General features: G+C 37.8%; 1 protein-coding gene and 1 non-coding gene across 3 annotated transcripts in view; one reads left to right on the forward strand and one right to left on the reverse strand.

Moving 5' to 3' along the window:
- Positions 1-18,628, reverse strand: part of LOC102404061 (spermatid perinuclear RNA binding protein) — a 142,867-nt gene that overhangs the window by 108,169 nt on the left and 16,070 nt on the right. The window lies entirely within an intron of this gene.
- LOC112578306 lies at positions 488-593 on the forward strand. The gene has a single exon (XR_003102598.1). It is a non-coding gene; the product is annotated as a U6 spliceosomal RNA (small nuclear RNA).

The raw sequence follows: 18,628 nt of genomic DNA on the forward strand, positions 1-18,628 counted from the left end.
ATCTATATTTAGTAACTTACATAAATTTACCCCTGGCATATTTTAGGTACTAATAAATACTTACTGATGGATACAGGACCCTGATGAGTTACAAAGCTATGTAGTGAAGGAAAGTAAAGACCAACGAGTGAGCAACTGTCCTTACCATATCACATATAACAGAGACAATTTCACAGCATTTACAGCTGTCTGCCTTTCAGACTACATCACACAAACAATTAACATTTACCAATCATTGTCCTTCATATTTACTATTCAAAGACACTGCAGCCGATGAGGCAATTTTCTATGTTTGGCTGCAAAGCCTATACATTATTAATAATTAAAACTAGAGAAGACACAGCCATTTCATCAAAAGAAATCTGTTTTAAAACTGTTTTAACTGAAACAGCTTGCATCTTCCACATGTTTTTCTTTAGGAACACACATACATTGTTATTTTAACCAAATACATTCTTTTTTAACTTCAGGTAATAATGGGGGGAAAGTGCTCACTTCAGCAGCACATATACTAAAATTGGAACGCTACAGAGAAGATTAGAATAGCCCTGCGCAAGAATGACACGCAAATTCGTGAAGTGTTCCGTATTTTTATAAAATTCATTCTAATCCAAATAATAATAATAATAATAATGGGGGGAAAGCACAAGGCTTAAGAATTATGTCCTGGAACTTCCCTGGTGGTCCAGTGGTTAAGAATCCATGCTTCCACTGTTGGGGGCCCAGGTTCCATCCCTGGTCAAGGAATTAAGATTCTACATGCTGCACAGTACAGCCAGAAAAAAAAAAAAAAAAAAAAAAAAACAAGAATCATCCCCCCCCAAATATAAACTTATTTTGAATTCTAAAGCAATTACAAAATCCTCTGTGCTCAACTCTATCTCTTCATCACAGAATGTAGGAAATGAGCAATTTTCCTGAAACCTAGCGGTTCTCATCTCTGCATCAGAGTAAGGAGCACAGGAAGCTCTGTAAACTAGACCTTGTGCTGTTATACCACCAAGGACCAATTTAATTGGTCTGGGGTGGGATGTAGGTTACCAATAATTTTTTTTAACTCTCCAGAAAATCCTAACATACAAACAGGAAAGCAAACTACAGACCTAATCTAATCCTTTCATCAGCAGCCCATACTTCAAATTTCATGTCCAACTTACTGCCTTCTACATATCTCCATCTGGAAGGTTGCATGCACACCCCAAATGCAAATGTCCAATCCTACAGTCAGCATCTTTTTCCCAAAGCATATTTTTTGTGTTTTTGTTCTGTAACATTTCTGATTACGAAATATAACTTAAATGCACAAAAATGCATAAAACATATAAGTACAATTTAACAGTCCTAAAAAAGTACATCTGTGATTATCAGCCAGATTAAGAAATACACAACTAACAGCAAGCACCTCAGTATCCTATATATCTTATCTTGGCTGGTATCCCAACTCATCCAGCCACCATCAGAATACGGGTTATCATCGTAAGATTTCTCCTTCTCCCAATCTTCAATAAACCCAAAGTACTGAAGATTTTACTGCCTAAATATATCTCCTGTTCTTTTTCACTTCCATTTTCTTAGTCCAGGCTCTCATGAGTTTGAACTTGTCTCCAGTTTAACCAATGAAATGGTATCTTAAAATAAATCTGATTGTGACCTACTCTTGCTGGTTTCCCATATGTTAGCAAGATAAGATTCTCCTTTGAACTGGCCCTGATCTATATCTAAATATCTATCTACCTACCTACCTATTTCTCTCCCTCTCGCTTTCCCATCACTATGGAACTTGCCCCACTTCAAAAATTATACTGCAGATATACTAACGTGCTTACAATTTCCTAAACACACTATGCCATTTCCTGTCTTTCTACCTGTTCTTCTGCAGCACACATGGTTCTTTCCCACTGCTGAACTTGAATTTACTTTCAGACCCAACCCAGCCACCAATTTCTTCAGGAAGTGGTCTCGGACCACCACTCTATCCCTGAATAGTGATTCATTCTCCCTCTATGCTATTTCTGTACCCTGTTCTTGTCTACAGAATCATTTATCAAACTCGTACTTAGAAACAATTTTCAGTGGCAGCCTCATTTCAACAGCCCCACACCTGCTTCAGGAACCGTCCTTTCTCCATCCACAAAGGCAGGCTTCCAATAGGAGATCCAAACTTCAAAACCTGCCCTCAAGCATAGCTGAACCAGACTGGGCCAATCAGACTCCAGCATGGGCCAATCAGACTCCCTCCCAGAAACCTGGAATTCAAATTAAAATAGAAAATTGGTATCTCCATGTGGCTGAGAACTATTAGTTTTAAAAGAAAGGCTATGGGACTTCCCTAGTGGCTAAGACTCCACAACGCAAGGGGCCAGAGTTTGATGCCTGGTTAGGGAACTAGATTCCACCTGCTGCAATGAAGACTCAGCACAAGCAAATAAATATTTTTTAAAAAGAAAGAAACGTTATGGAAGCAGCCATATTCTAACCATATGTACTAAAAAGAGGAGAAAGCAAATCTTCAAAGAGAAAAGAAAGAATAGATGGGCAGAGTAAAACAAAGGTAAGAGGAGACAGTTCTATGGGCCTTCCAGTTATTCCTAGAAGCTGCTCTGATTCCTTCCTGTTCTTGAGTTTTAAAAGCAAGACCTATATACTGAGATACTACAGATTTCTATTACTTGCAACAAAAAGGTCCAAGTAATACTGGATTAACTTTCTTACACATTATCTCTATTAGCATCCTGAAGGCAGAGGCTGTCTCTTCTATCTGCCAGACCAAGACAGGTCCTGGGAATGTCAGTTCAGTTCAGTTGAGTTGCTCAGTCGTGTCCAACTCTTTGCGACTCCATGAACCGCAGCACGCCAGGCCTCCCTGTCCATCACCAACTCCCAGAGTTCACCGAAACTCAGGTCCGAGTCAGTGATGCCATCCAGCCATCTCATCCTCTGTTGTCCCCTTCTCCTCCTGCCCTCAATCCCTCCCAGCATCAGGGTCTTTTCCAATGAGTCAAATCTTCGTACGAGGTGGCCAAAGTATTGGAGTTTCAGCCTCAGCATCACTTCTTCCAATGAATACCCAGGACTGATCTCCTTTAGAATGGACTGGTTGGATCTCCTTGCAGTCCAAGGGACTCTCAAGAGTCTTCTCCAACACCACAGTCCAAAAGCATCAATTCTTCGGCGCTCAGCTTTCTTCACAGTCCAACTCTCACATCCATACATGACCACTGGAAAAACCATAGCCTTGACTAGAAGGACTTTTGTTGGGTGCTCATTAATTAATATCATCCATGGCAGACTTAAGAGCTGTGCATTTTTCCATATGTAAATTTTAATTTTAAAAAAATGTAACAAGTTTGAACTCCAGCTAATTATAATTAACATGTATGTCAGTGTTTAGAAATAAACTGTAAGAATGTCTGCAACTTATTTTGTAATCAAAAAAAAAAGATTGATAGATAATGGGATAAATTGATGGATAAACATGATAAAGCAAATAAAAGAAAATGTTAATTGCTGGGGTTGAGCTAATTGTAGAATATGTAGGTGTTCACTGTATAATTCTTTCAAATCTTTTGCATTTTTAAACTTTAATAATAAAATGCTTAGAGAAAAATGTACCAGCAATACATCTACACTGACTTATATGGACAAGGTCCACACACATAACTGATTGTACTCCTCTCTGCCTTAAAATGAAATTTCAAAGGACTTTAACAGATACACTAGATAACTCAGCAACTTCCTTTCACTGATTAAGAAATTTTAAAACTGTTTTGTCTGTCTTTCCAGTTCATATGGGTTTTATAATGACAGCTGTTAGGCACAATTAAAATGTAAAACTAAATACTTCTAATTTCATACTTCTAAACTCCTTTAAAACTAGTTTTAGAAAACATAATAAAGTTAGATGGGGAAAATTCAAATCATGTTTTCTACTATCAAGACCATTCATCAAGACAAAAGAGCTGGCAGCTTTATACTGTAAACCTCCCCTTGACAAGACAGAAAAATACACTAGGAGAATAAGAAGAATCACAAAATCACAAAGTGCTGAAACTAGTCAAAAAGACTAACACAAGATTGTTATTTGTCAAAAAGAAAATTAAGACCCGAAGAAGTGATATATCTTGCCTGATGATGATGTGAAAGTCGTTCAGTTGTGTCCAACTCTTCATGACCCCATAGAATATACAATCCATGGAATTCTCCAGGCCAGAATACTGGAGTGGGTAGCTGTTCCCTTCTCCAGGGGATCTTCCCTACCCAGGGGTTGAACCCAGGTCTCCCACTTTGTAGGCAGATTCTTTAACAAGCTGAGCCACCAGGGAAGCATCATCTTGCCTGAGGTCACCAACAACTTTTTAGGAAGGCTCAGACTCAAACCCTGGACTCATGACTAAAGTCCAGCGCCCTTTCCAACCTCTCCTGTGGTTTTTATCTTTTTTTTTTTTTTGGAAGAGTAATATTACATAGGTAGTTCAGTGGTAAAGAATCCACCTTCCAATGTAGGAGATGCAGGTTCAATCCCTAGGTCACAAAGATCCCCTGGAGAAGGAAATGGCAACCCACTCCAGTATTCCTGTGTGGGAAATCCCACGGACAGAAGAGCCTGGTGGGCTACAGTCCATGGGGTCACAAAAGAGTTGGACTTAGCAACTAATCAACAATAAAATATTACATGAAGTGCCTCATTTCAGCTTAAATATTTAATATTTTTCAACTTGTTTAATTTTTTTGTACCACATGTTCAAATTCTAAATACAAGTGAATACAGGAATCACATTACAACCAGGATTCAAATGATATACCTTATCATTCACTGTAACTAAACTTCATTAAAACAGCCTGAAAGTGCTATTCCACTGTTTTAGGCAAATAAAGACACATTGACAGAATTTTAGCAGTAAATGTGCCTGCATTCCTCGTATGTAGAAGTTCAAAATTTAACATGTACTTTCCCCAAAAATGAGTAACTCAAAGCTACAAAAACTAGAGAATAAGCCTTAATTCAGCCTATTTTTGGTCTTTTTTTTTTTTTTTTTAATTCAGAGTGTATTTTAGAGTATATTTACTAAAATAATGGATTACAGATCTGGATAACTGTATTTTTTCTTGCAAAAGCATTCAAGAAATGCTAGTCTGTGTTGTATAAAGAGTGTGGTTAGGCTTCAGTGAATTATGATGCAATTACTGTATTTCTACTGAGATTTCGTCAGACAACTGAAAATCAAAGCAAAGACTAGACTCCTAAGATACAACTTCAGCAGAATACACTGTTATCCCACAGAGCCATAGGTGACCAGCCAGATGCAAACAAAATAGTGTTTCTTTTCCTATCTCTGTTTCATAGCAAAACGAAAGCTGTAAGGAATGTTGAAAGGGTAGCTCTCTATATGCAAAATAAATTTAAATCATGTTACTTCTATTTAATAAAAGACACTTTTGAAATAATTTAGCAATAGAACGCTCAACAAGACAGAGTTCCAAGAAAAATAACCAAAAATAAGTCAACCAGAATGAGCTTGCTGTCTGTTATATTAAAATGGAGATATGTAGAAGTATCCAGCTTACTCTCTGATTAATAATCCATCTGTACAAACATTTAACATTCTGCCATAGTCCACAGCTTTCAACCCCTAAATCAGATTCCCACAAGTGCTGTTGCTGAAAACACCTCACCAAGAACACCTCAACACTGATGAAACACTCAAAATACTACAGAAGGGCATCATACTTCTAGTATGTCAGTAAGGAAGGACCCCTCTGCTACAAAGCAGAATATGTTCCCAATTTCTTGAGCAGCATGTACTAACATGGTTTTTTAACACATGGTAAGTACAGCAAAATTATCTGTGAAATTACACAGATAAGCCCTGTATTTCAAAAAGAATATATTTTTCCTACTGAGAGAAAATGTAACTGCCACAATTATTTTGTTTCTTACTTCCTTTACTCATTTTACACATCATTTTATCTACCAAAAGCAAGGCTAGAAAATGTAACTTCTAAACAGAATAAAACCTCTCGTATTTCATTAACTGACATACCTGAAGTAGGATGTCATTTACAAATGTAATGATGACAATGAAGCAATGCAAGTTCTTGATGAACTTTCTGAATCTTCAAAATAAGACCAAATTATGCCAGTAATTTGTTAGTATATTATACTGGACATCAGTAATACTGTATTGGACATATTGTTAAGGAAAGATACATTTAAGAGCAGTGATAATAGTAAGCATAAAAAATGCTGGATAGATTTTCTGCCCAAAAAATTGTGTGTTATACAAATTGCACTTTGATGCCATGATATCTGCATGTGAAAGTCCCAGCTCTACAACTTCTTTGAAGTTCTCTCATTTGCAATGGGAATACCACTACTTGGCTAAAATTGATCTGTTGATAGTCACCTCACAGAGCTGGTACAAGAAGCAAGAGCTGAATGTGTATAGTCACACTTTGTAAACATAACACTGGGTTGCTCTGGCATTCCTACTGAAATCTACAGCATTACAGCTGTGGAGGAGGCAGCTAACTATCCACCAAAAGCCACTGTTTCTTCCAAAGTAAGAGAGTTGTAGTGGGGACAAGGTTCGCCTCCCTTCACATTTTGTAGCTGAAAATGAACTCCTCCCAAGAACATTTCAACACTGATGAAATAACTCAAAATACTACAGAATGGCATCCTACCACCCAGTCAGCAAGAGAAAGGACATGACATTTCCCAATCCCTCTGCAGCTAGATAAGGCAATGAGACTAAGCCCTCAGCAACCAAAGTGAGCAGAAATTGTACTTGCAACTTCCACCTCTCTTAGACAATGTGTCCAACAAAACAACCGTGGAAGCCAGGTACTAAAGATAGTAGGATCCCCATCAGCCCTATTGCCTGAGCTCCCTAAATGCCTTTTATGGAGAGCCATAGGCTGAGGCAGAAAAGGCAATGGCACCCCACTCCAGTACTCTTGCCTGGAAAACCCCATGGACGGAGGAGCCTGGTGGGCTGCAGTCCATGGGGTCGCTAAGAGTCGGGCACGACTGAACGACTTCCCTTTTACTTTTCATTTTCATGCATTGGAGAAGGAAATGGCAACCCACTCCAGCCTTCTTGCCTGGAGAATCCCAGGGACGGGGGAGCCTGGTGGGCTGCCGTCTATGGAGTCGCACAGAGTCGGACATGACTGAAGCAACTTGGCAGCAGCAACAGACTGAGGTGGATACCTGCTCTGGGCTATTACGCACAGGATTTAGGCATTTTAGCTGATGTATTTCAGGGCTCTAATTCAGCAGCTGGGGTTACTTAACTAATATTAATAGCCAACCCCTCACACAACAAGGTAATGGGTACAACTTAAAAATCCCTAACAGGAGCTTAACAAGCTTCCAACATCTTCCCACAAAGAAACACATAAAAGATAAAATTCCCAATGTAAGAGTTTCCCGGAAGGACATTATCTGAGAAGACTGTTAAAGTTTTAAAGGTAAGAGAACTGGCCCTGAAATCAGACTGCCTAGGTTCAAATCCCTGCTCTATCACTTGCTAACCGTGTAACCCTGGATGGAAATTAACCTGTCTCACATGTAAAGTGAGAATAAAAACAGTACTCACCTTATTATGTTGTTGTGATGTTTAAATGAAAAAAAAAAAAAAAAATTCCATGCTTAGCAGAAAACATGGCATAAGAACACTCAGTAAATGTTAGCTTTTATTATTAAAACTATAAAAATTATGATTCTGTAAAATTTCACTGAGCTGATCATATACCAATAGTAAAGTTACTGGAATGCTATCAAGATTCTCTATAGTCTAGTTACTAGCGCAAAGTATTCTAGTAGATATGCAGTTAAACCTAGATTCCCTGAAAGGCAAATTAAGAGGAGTTCACTCTCAGTATTCAAGAAAGACAGCTGCATTGAAGAAGCATGACCTAGGGTCTGGTCATTTGCAAACCATTACAGTGACCAAGAGAGAACAGTGCGTTGTATTAAAACAACCTAATTTCAGGACAGGCTGTACAGGACTCTAATGGCACTGGTTTTCTAAAAGAGAGAGTCATCCTAGCATCCCAAATAGGCACAAGGATTTATAAACAGTTGAGAAACAATCTAAAGATGTGAAGGGAGATTACCAAGGAAACTTCAGAAATTTGTCCTGCCTTTGGAACAATAATCTTATAGCATAGAGTTTTGTGACTAATACACCTACAAGAGAAAATCCATAACAGACTTTAAACCTACGTGTATCATAAAAGCAATTCCATATTTTTAAAAAACACACTCCAAAAATAAATTCTACACTGTAATACCATCTGGAGAGAAAGCACAAGTTCAATAAATTTACAAGGAGAAAGGTAAACTCAATTATAACATTACACAAGTTTTAGAATGAGAATCTTTTAAGTGTTACTAATGATTTCCTCAGCAGTAGCAGTAACATTTATGCTTTGGTATCCCTAAATATAAATATATTTAAGTAAATAAAACAAAATAAAATATTGGGTTGGCCAAAACTTTGTTTGGGTTTTTATGTAAGATAACAGAAAAGCCCAAATAACTTTTTAGCCAACCCAAAGCCCTGTTAGTACAGAACACCTACCCTGCCCTCCCTGCCTATCCAAATCCTTTTTTCCAGGGCCACATTTACTCACACTGCTCCAATGAGGTCTAGAGAAAGACGTTTACCCTGATCTCTTTTATTTGTACCTGTAGCACAAATTTAGACTCCAGGGCATTGAATGCCTTATATTCATATGAGTATAACTTAACACCAAGAGCAAAAACTCCTGAAGGGAAGAGATTGTCATCCTGTTTTGCTATGCCTGTTTTACTCAGCCTGAGCTGACTAAGAATGATTAACACCTACAATTCACTGAATGGCTCACACTGAGCTAGGCACTCTAAATATTTTTAATGGAAAGTTATAAAAGATTTGATAAATACAAATTACTAAATGACATCTGAATTTACGGAACATGTTAATGCTGCTGCTAAGTCGCTTCAGTCATGTCCGACTCTGTGCGACCCCATAGACGGCAGCCCATCGGGCTCCCCCGTCCCTGGGATTCTCCAGGCAAGAACACTGGAGTGGATTGCCAATTCCTTCTCCAATGCATGAAAGTGGAAAATGAAAGGGAAGTCTCGCTCAGTCATGTCCGACTCTTAGCGACCCCACGAACTGCAGCCTAGCAGGCTCCTCCGTCCATGGGAGTTTCCAGGCAGGAGTACTGGAGTAGGGTGCCAGTGCCTTCTCCGACATGTTAATGAATATCTGCAAACCAGTCATCTAACAACAAAACTAGTGCAATCTCGTTACAGTAGAAGCAACCCATACAGTCTTCATCTTCACAGCAGCCCTATGAGAAGGCAGGGGAGACACAGGCTCAAAGGGACCCAACCAAAGTCACAAAGCTATTAAACGTCAGAGCCAACATTCAAACCAGGTCTTCTGACTAAGATGCCAATTTTCTTTCCACCATATCTATTCTGATACTTGGATTTACTCTTCTCTTCTGCCTAAGTCCTACTATTACTCTTTAAGCTTCAACTCCTCCAAGAAGTCCTCTCCAACTACCACAGGTTACACTTTTTTCACCTCTTTTTTCATCAAAGTTCAATGAAAGAAAGGTCTAAATTTTACACTTCCTTTGTTGTTGCCCCCAGTTTTAGCACAACACCAGGAGCAGTTACTTAATTGCTGTGTGTGTGTGTAAATATATTTGCCACATATCTGAATATATACACATTTATGTATGATAAATGTATACGTAATATAAACTCCTTACCCAGGTTACAAAGTCTCAGCTGATCTGGCCCCTGCCTACCTCACCAAACTCTCATCTGCATCTCGCTCTCTGGCTCCCCCTCCCCCTCCTGGTTATACTCACTCCCTCCGTCCTCCTTTTGGGCCCCTCCCACATACCACCGTGTCCCTGCACTGCGCTCGCAGTCCTCTCTGGCCGGCAGTCTTGCAGCCAGAAAGACTCTTTCTTAACCTTCGGATCTAACTATAAACGAGATCTCTTCAGAGGCCTTCCCCAATCATCCAATTAAGTAGCCACCCCCATCACTCTATCTTAATATCAACCTATATTTTAATTATCTGCCTAGCACTTAATGGTGTATTTCTTGATTACTTATTCTCTACTTCAACACAGGAACATAAGGTCAACAAAAGTAGGGACCTTGCCTGTCTTATTTACCACTGTATTCCAGTGTCTAGAACACTGCCTGGCCCACAACAGATATTCACAGGGGTGTTGAGTAAATACATTTATGAATAAATTAACAATTACTTCCATTCCCATTACTCGATTAATGGTTTTAGCACCAAAGTGGGGAGGGGGGCTTAAAAAGTTAACATTTTGCTAGCTATAAACAAATCTCTCCATCTATTTGAAGTAGAATACTTTTTCTACAGAATTCCTTCTCTAATCTCATTCCAATCTCTAATTTCATTCTCATCTCAAACCAATGGTAAAGATGCACCATAGTAAAGCTACCAATTTCCCCCAAATTGATCCACTGATTTAATGAAATTCCTATCAAGATTTTTCTTACACAAACTTTTTCTAAAATGGCAAGTCACAAGATCTAGAATTGCTAAAACAATTTTGAAAAAGAATAAAAGATGAGGAGTCACTCCCCACCCAAGTTAAAGACTTACTATACTGCTACAGTAAGCAAGCCTGCTGGTACCAGCAGAAGAGTACACTTAGATCAATGGAACAGAATAGAGACCCAGAATTAGAATCACACAAAACTCGGTCCAACTGGATTTTGAAAAAGGTGCAAAAGTAATTCAAAGAAGGAAGGATAGCCTTTTCAACCAATGATGCTGGAGGACTTGGACATGAATAGTCCAAAAAAAAAAAGAAAACAAAAGAAAAAAAATAAAACTTTGACCTAAATCTCATAGCTTACATAAAAAACTAATTCTAACAGATCACAGACTTAAATGTAATACTACAGAAAATCTTCATAACACAGAGCTGGGTCTACAGTTCTCAGACTTGACATTTTCAGACTTCACATTCTCAGACTTGACACCAAAAACAAGACCCATAAAAAGAAACTGATAAACTGGACCTCATCAAAGTTAAAAACTTTTCTTCTAAGAGATCCAATTAAGATTTTAAAAAAATAAAGTTAAAAACAGAGAGAAAATATCTGCAAACCATATATCCAACAAAAGACTTCTGGCTAAAATACTGGGTAGCCAAAATGTTTGAATACATAAAGAACGTTCAAAGCTCAACAGTAAAATAAAACAAAAACAAGCAATCCAATTAGAAAATGAGCAAAAGACATTTCACTAAAAAGGACATATAGATGGCAAAAAACACTTTAAAAGATGTTCAATATCATTAGCCATTAAAGAAATACAAATTAAAGCCAAAATGATATATCACTACATATTGATCTGAATGGCTAAACAAAAAATAATTCATTGCAAAATAGTACAGCCACTTTGTTGGGAAGATCCCTCCTTGGAGAAGGGAAAGGCTACCCACTCCGGTATTCTGGCTGGGAGAATTCCATGTACTATATAGTCCACAGGGTCGCAAAGACCTGGCTTCATGGGAAATAGATGGACAACAGTGGAAACAGTGTCAGACTTTATTTTTGGGGGCTGCAAAATCACTGCAGATGGTGACTGCAGCCATGAAATTAAAAGACGCTTACTCCTTGGAAGGAAAGTTATGACCAACCTAGACAGCATATTCAAAAGCAGAGACATTACTTTGCCAACAAAGGTTCGTCTAGTCAAGGCTATGGTTTTTCCTGTGGTCATGTATGGATGTGAGAGTTGGACTGTGAAGAAGGCTGAGCACCGAAGAACTGATGCTTTTGAACTGTGGTGTTGTAGAGGACTCTTGAGAGTCCTTGGACTGCAAGGAGATCCAACCAGTCCATTCTGAAGGAGATCATCCCTGGGATTTCTTTGGAGGGAATGATGCTGAAGCTGAAACTCCAGTACTTTGGCCACCTCATGCGAAGAGTTGACTCATTGGAAAAGACTCTGATGCTGGGAGGGATTGGGGGCAGGAGGAGAAGGGGACAACAGAGGGTGAGATGGCTGGATGGCATCACTGACTCGATGGACGTGAGTCTGAGTGAACTCCGGGAGTTGGTGATGGACAGGGAGGCCTGGCGTGCTGCGATTCATGGGGTCGCAAAGAGTCGGACACGACTGAGCGACTGAACTGAACTGAGCTCCTTTCACTTTGGAAAACCATTTGGCAGTTTCTTACAATGCTAAGCACAGTCTTTTATCATATAATACAGGAATCGCACTCCTAGGTATTTATCCAATGAGTTAAAAATTTATGTCCACCTAGACATAGATGTTTATCAGAGAAGGCAATGGCACCCCACTCCAGTACTCTTGCCTGGAAAATCCCATGGATGGAGGAGCCTGGTGGGCTGCAGTCCATGGGGTCGCAAAGAGTCGGACACGACTGAGTGACTCAACTTTCACTTTTCACGCATTGGAGAAGGAAATGGCAACCCACTCCAGTGTTCTTGCCTGGAGAACCCCAGGGACGGGGGAGCCTAGTGGGCTGCCGTCTATGGGGTCATACAGAGTCAGACATGACTGAAGTGACTTAGCAAAAGACACAGATGTTTATAGCAGCTTTATTCATAATTTTCAAAAGACTGGAAACAAGATCTTTCAATAGGTGAATCAACAAACTAATATATCCACACAGAGGAATATTATTCAGGAATTTAAAAGATGAGCTATCAAACCACCAAAAGACATGGAGGAACCTTAAATGCATACTGCTAAGTGAAAGAAGCCAATCTGAAAAGGTTATACATGTATGATTTCAATTACAGTCATCCCCTGTACTCAATCCACTCATCTGCGATACTCAAATTCATTGGTATCCATAGGTTCCACATCTGTATATTCAACCAAATGAAGACTGAAATTCCAAGGTTAAAGACCCACAGATATGGAGGACTGATTGTATATGACACTCTGGAAAAGGGAAAACTATCACTGGAAAAAGATCAGGGGGTAGGGGAGGGATAAATAGGTAGAACACAGGGAGAATTTTTTAGGATAATGAAACTATTCTGTATGATATGGTGGATATAGATGTACTTGTCAAAATCCATAGAACGAATAACACAAATAGTGAACCCGATTCATGGGGTCACAAAGAGTTGGACACGACTGAACGACTGAACTGAAATGAACTGAATGTAAACTATGGACTTTAGATTATAATGTATCAATATTAGTCCATCAAATTTAACTCGTGAAAGATATTAATAAAAGGGGCAAGCAGTGAAGGAGAAAGATATATATCTGTATTAACCTGAAGTTGAACTCTGCTCAACTGTCTGCAAACCTACAACTATCCTAAATAATAAAGTCTGCTAATTTTCCTCAAAAAACAGTAGTAACGTCATATGCTAGTAAAGATGTAGAGAAATTGAGCCATTCATATATTGCTGGTGGAAATGTAATGCTACATCCTCTCTGAAAAAGTCAGCAGTGTCTTATAAAACTACTGTATTCACCATACAATGAAGCAATTGCACTCTTGGGCATTAATCCCAGAAAAATGAAAATGTATATACAAAAACCTGTATACAAATGTTCACATTAGCTTTACTGGTAACAGCCAAAAACTGGAAACAATCCAAACGTCCCCCAATTAAACTAAGACATTTCTATCTACCATGAAATACCACTCAACTATAAAAAGGAACAAACTATTGATACACAAAACTACTTGGATGGATCTCAACAAAATTGTGCTAAGTAAAAAAAAAAAAAAAAAGCCAATCTTAAAAGATTACATACTGTATGATTCCACTTTTATAACATTCTTGAAAGACCAAATTATACTAATGGGTTTTTATTGAATATATTATTTCTTAACAACAGCAAGAGAATCTACAATTATCTCAAAATAAGAATTGTTCTACACTCCAAAGGTTAAAGACATAGTCTCCAAAATCAAGTATTTCCCCTGGGTGGGCCGACAAATTTCCCAGAGCAGTGGGTCTCAGTCTCAGATGCATATAAGAATCACCTCTAAGAATTTCGATGCTTAGGCAGTATCCTAGACCAATTCAATTAGAATCCCTTGAGGTTAAAAGGTGATCCGCACTTTTTTAAGCTCTTAGATATTCCAATATGCAATTAAGATTGAGCATCAGTATCTGCCAAAGTAAGAGAGTCTTTTCAAAAGCAACCCTTATTGCATGCCAGGATTATTAACAAGAGTTAAGGATCTGGCCATTAACAGTTCGCTAAAATCTTAGCTACAAATCTCACTGATTTGTACTCACCCAAATCTCACTGATAAATCTCACCCAAATCTCACCCATCTTCCAGAAACAGAAGACTCAAAAAATTAATACAAGAAAGATAACAGTTCATTATGATCTATTTTTAAATAACATCCTTCCTTGGTAATGGGAGTTTGAATCAGAAGTTGGGAATACTAGGTTCATTTTCATCTGTGAAACTTCTATAAATATAAAAATGGAACCATTAATTTGGCTTTCCAAAATCTTTCAAGCAAAAAGGTTACCATATTCCATTTAAGATTTAACCTAAAATCAAAAGGAAGGATTTGAAACAATCTCAGGACTTTCACAAATTTAACTACCTACACACAAACCATGAAGCTTTCCTGGTGGTTCAGCAGTAAAGAAGCCGCCTGCAATGCAGAAGAGGTAGGTTTGATCCCTGGGATGGGAAGATCCCCTGGAGAAGGAAATGGCAACCCACTCCAGTATTCTTCCCTGGGAAATCCCATGGACAGAGGAGCCTGGCGGGCTACAGTTCACAGGGTCGCAAAAAAGTTAGATGACCGCACGTGCGCGCACACACACACACACACACACACCCCCCATGAGAACAAGGCAAATAACATGAAACATTTCAAATGAACTGCTCTTTTCCACCTGCATGTAAAAAAGCAGCAGTGGCAGCATCACAAACACATCAAAAAAAGATTTAAAACTAAATGTCATGTAGGAACACTAAACACACCCAAACAAACCCACATACCACATAATTCAACACATCCGGGTAGCAGTAGCTAAGAAATGGAACAGCATGGAGATTGCAAGGATCTGGCAGACTGGTTTAGAAGAGATTCACATCTCCTTTGCCTTTAATTTTGCCTGTTACATTACCCAAATAGTTTTTGGTTTTAGGTTTGTCTGGAGTTTGGAGCAGGGGGGGATGATTCCACTATATAAATTATCAATTTAAAACAGATTCTCAGTCCAGGTAAATTAAATAAAACACACAAGAATGCTATAAAAAAATTCGACACCTGTATGTTGCTTAAAACATTAAAGTGATAAGGTCATTTTTAAATATGTGTAATCTTTTTACAAGTTCAGAAGAACCACAAATTATGGAGCTACAAACCACCAGCTATTCAAAAGAAAATTGTAGCTTATAAAATATTGGCTGACTGCCAGTACAAATGAATTTTTTTTCCCTCAAACCAGCTTTGTAAGCCACAATACTCTTTCAAAAGTGACTATAACCATATTATCCAATCAAAGAGTAATGTATTAGACAGTAAAGGTAAGTTAATTCTTGGCCTAAAACAAACTGTAAAGTCCACAAATTGTTCACCAACATAGTAAAATACCACCTTAGAAAATTTCAATTCATTACTATTTTACCATAATTTAATCAAGTAACTAAGTAAAAATTACAATAAAAAATAAATTTGGAATCCAAATACCAATCAACACCTTTAAAAGGAGAAGAATAACCACCATCCACCCTCCGCTTAAAATAGTCATCCTTTGAAAAATCGCAAAATTCCCCACTACAATCCAAAAATACTTCCTTAAAACTCACTGACCAAACAGAAACATAAAAGAAAACACTTTGGAGACAGACAAGGGTTCAAATCCCAGCTATACAACTTCTTAGCTATTAAGTCAATTAACCATTCCAGGCCTCACTTTTCTCCTTTATAAAATGGCAACACCACTGTTCACCTCACAGTGAAACTGTTTCAAAGATCTAAAGATAGGGCTAAAGATGTAAAAATACTGGAAACCATACAATTCTACAAAAATAAGGTAACAATGTGAGAATAAAAATATATATTCCAATTTAATTTTGCAAGCCTAGATTAATTACTCTATATGAATTATCCAGTCTAGCTTAACTGACATAACGACTATCTAAGTATCGCACTTTGGCCTCGTCAAGACAATGGCCTCCTCTCTCCCTCACCTACTTAAATAAAACTCATTCTACCCAACACGGTAGATGTCACGCTTGTTACAGAGAACACTGCATTAGTTATCTTTTCATGAGATTATACATCTAACCTCTCTCACTAGACTACAAACTACTGAAGAAAAGGAATCCATTTTCATAACGTACATCTTTTGCTCCGTTTAGTCACTGAGTCCTGTCTGAATCTTTTGCGACCCCATGGACTGTAGCACATCAGGCTCCTCTATCCATGGAATTTCCTAGGCAAGGATGTTGGAGTAGGTTGCCATTTCCTTCTCCAGGGAATCTTCTCGACCTAGGGATGGAACCCACGTTTAGTAGTACCTTAACACAAAGTGGTATCTATAAAAAGCACTTAAATATTCAATGACCAATTCACTGCACTTCAAAATTAGCCCACTTTTTAGTTCAAGGAATATATTAGATAGTTTCTGAGACTGAGACTTACACAACAATCCACTGCATTTTAATTTCCACATTACCCATTATTAAGTTGCAGTCTGCTTATCTGGTCACTACCTTTACTTTGTCTAATGCACAGTTTCTCTAACTGTGATCCAGGGACCTCTAGAGGTCTTCAAGACACTTCCAAGGGTCTAAAAGGCCAAAAGTATTTTCACAGTAGTACTAAAACATTACATGCCATTTTAACTCTCATTTAAACTCACAAGCGTAGAGTTTTCTAGAGGCTACAGAATGTATGGAGATATTATAAAATGAAATATATCATGTCCAGAAGTTCAATATAATTTAGCAAACCAACATTTTCCAAATGACCAACATACGATGTTACAAAATCACGTATGGATAAAGATCCATTCAAAATGCAACAGATCAACAAATTTTAATGTGACAAATGTAAAAAGCTCACTGATCTGGTTTCAAATTCCATTAAGACACTACCATTTGTCAAGTTCTAGTACAGTATTAAAGAAGAATACCCAAAAGTATCAGAAAAAGCTATTAAAATACACCTCCCTTCTTTCAAATTAAAATCTGTGTAAAGCCCAATTCAACTAGAACAACATACAACAGATTAAATGCAGAAGCACCTATCAGAATGCAGCTCTCTTCTATTAAGCTATACATTAATGAGATTTGCAAAAATGTAAAGCAATGCTACTCTTACTATTTTGTGTTTTGGAAAACAGTTATTTTTCAATAAAAATACATCATTTACAGGAAGTGGGGGAAATGGGTAGATGTTGGTCAAAGGGTACAAAGTGGCAGTTATGTAGGATGAATAAGTCAATTAATCTAATGTCAAGCATTATGGCTATAGCTAATAATACTGTACTGGATACTTGAAATTTGCTGAGACAGAAGATTTCAGGTGATTGCACTACCAAAAAAAAAAGAACTACACCAAAGACGGATATAGTAATTAGCTCAACTATGATCATCATTTCACTAGATATATGTTTATCAAAATATCATGCTGGGTACCTTAAATATATGCAATTTTTATTTTTTAAAAAGTCACCAAACAACATTTATAGTATGAGAGAAAGAATTTATAACTGCATAGAAATAGTTCTAGAAGAATACATGCTAAACTCTTGACCACAGGCGTTGGAGTGTGTATATGACAGGAATGAAATAATTTCATTTTTTATTTTGATTCTATATTACTTTAATTTGCATGCATAACTTTTGTAACTTGAAACAAAAAATTTAAAACCTAAAACTTAAAACATTTACTTACACATATATAATTTAACATTTCTTATTTTAAATGAATAATTATATACATTTTATCAGGTATAATTTCTAATAATATAAATATCAACAGATAAAACTCTCATAAACAAGAGATCCTTGGGGTCCTCAATAATTTTTAAGTGTATAAAGGAATCTTGAATTCAGAAGTCTGAGAATTGCTAGCCTAACTAAACGTAGGTGGATTCTGGTGTTCCCCATTCTATTCCCATTTTCCTTGGGAAATGCCAAACATTTCCCAGGAAGGAGCAACGTCAACACTGTACAACTTGGAGCAGCTCTGGAGTGCAAGATGAGTTTTACTCTCATTTTGCAGTAAACAGTCCTCTTACAATGAGCTACTATATTTTTCAGTGAAAGGATTTGGCAAAAACATTAACCATTCTCACTGATTCCCATTTCATAAAGAATACTCACTTAACCATATGATCTGTTTTAAGTAATCAAGAAAAACAGTACAACGTAACACAGCCCTTGCGTCCATAGCCTATGCCAGGCACCATGCCTTACTTACATTACCTCACAATCCTCACGGCCCCACAAGGTGTAACAGGGCAGGAAAGAGATTCAGATGCTCTTGACAAAGGTCATACTGTTAATAAATGGTGGAATCAGGACGCAGAATCAGGGCTGAGCGATTTCAAAGTCCAGGGCTCTCTCCACTCTACCAGGTTAGC

Source organism: Bubalus bubalis, chromosome 12 (genome assembly GCF_019923935.1).
Source record: "Bubalus bubalis isolate 160015118507 breed Murrah chromosome 12, NDDB_SH_1, whole genome shotgun sequence".
Lineage (NCBI taxonomy): Eukaryota > Metazoa > Chordata > Mammalia > Artiodactyla > Bovidae > Bubalus > Bubalus bubalis.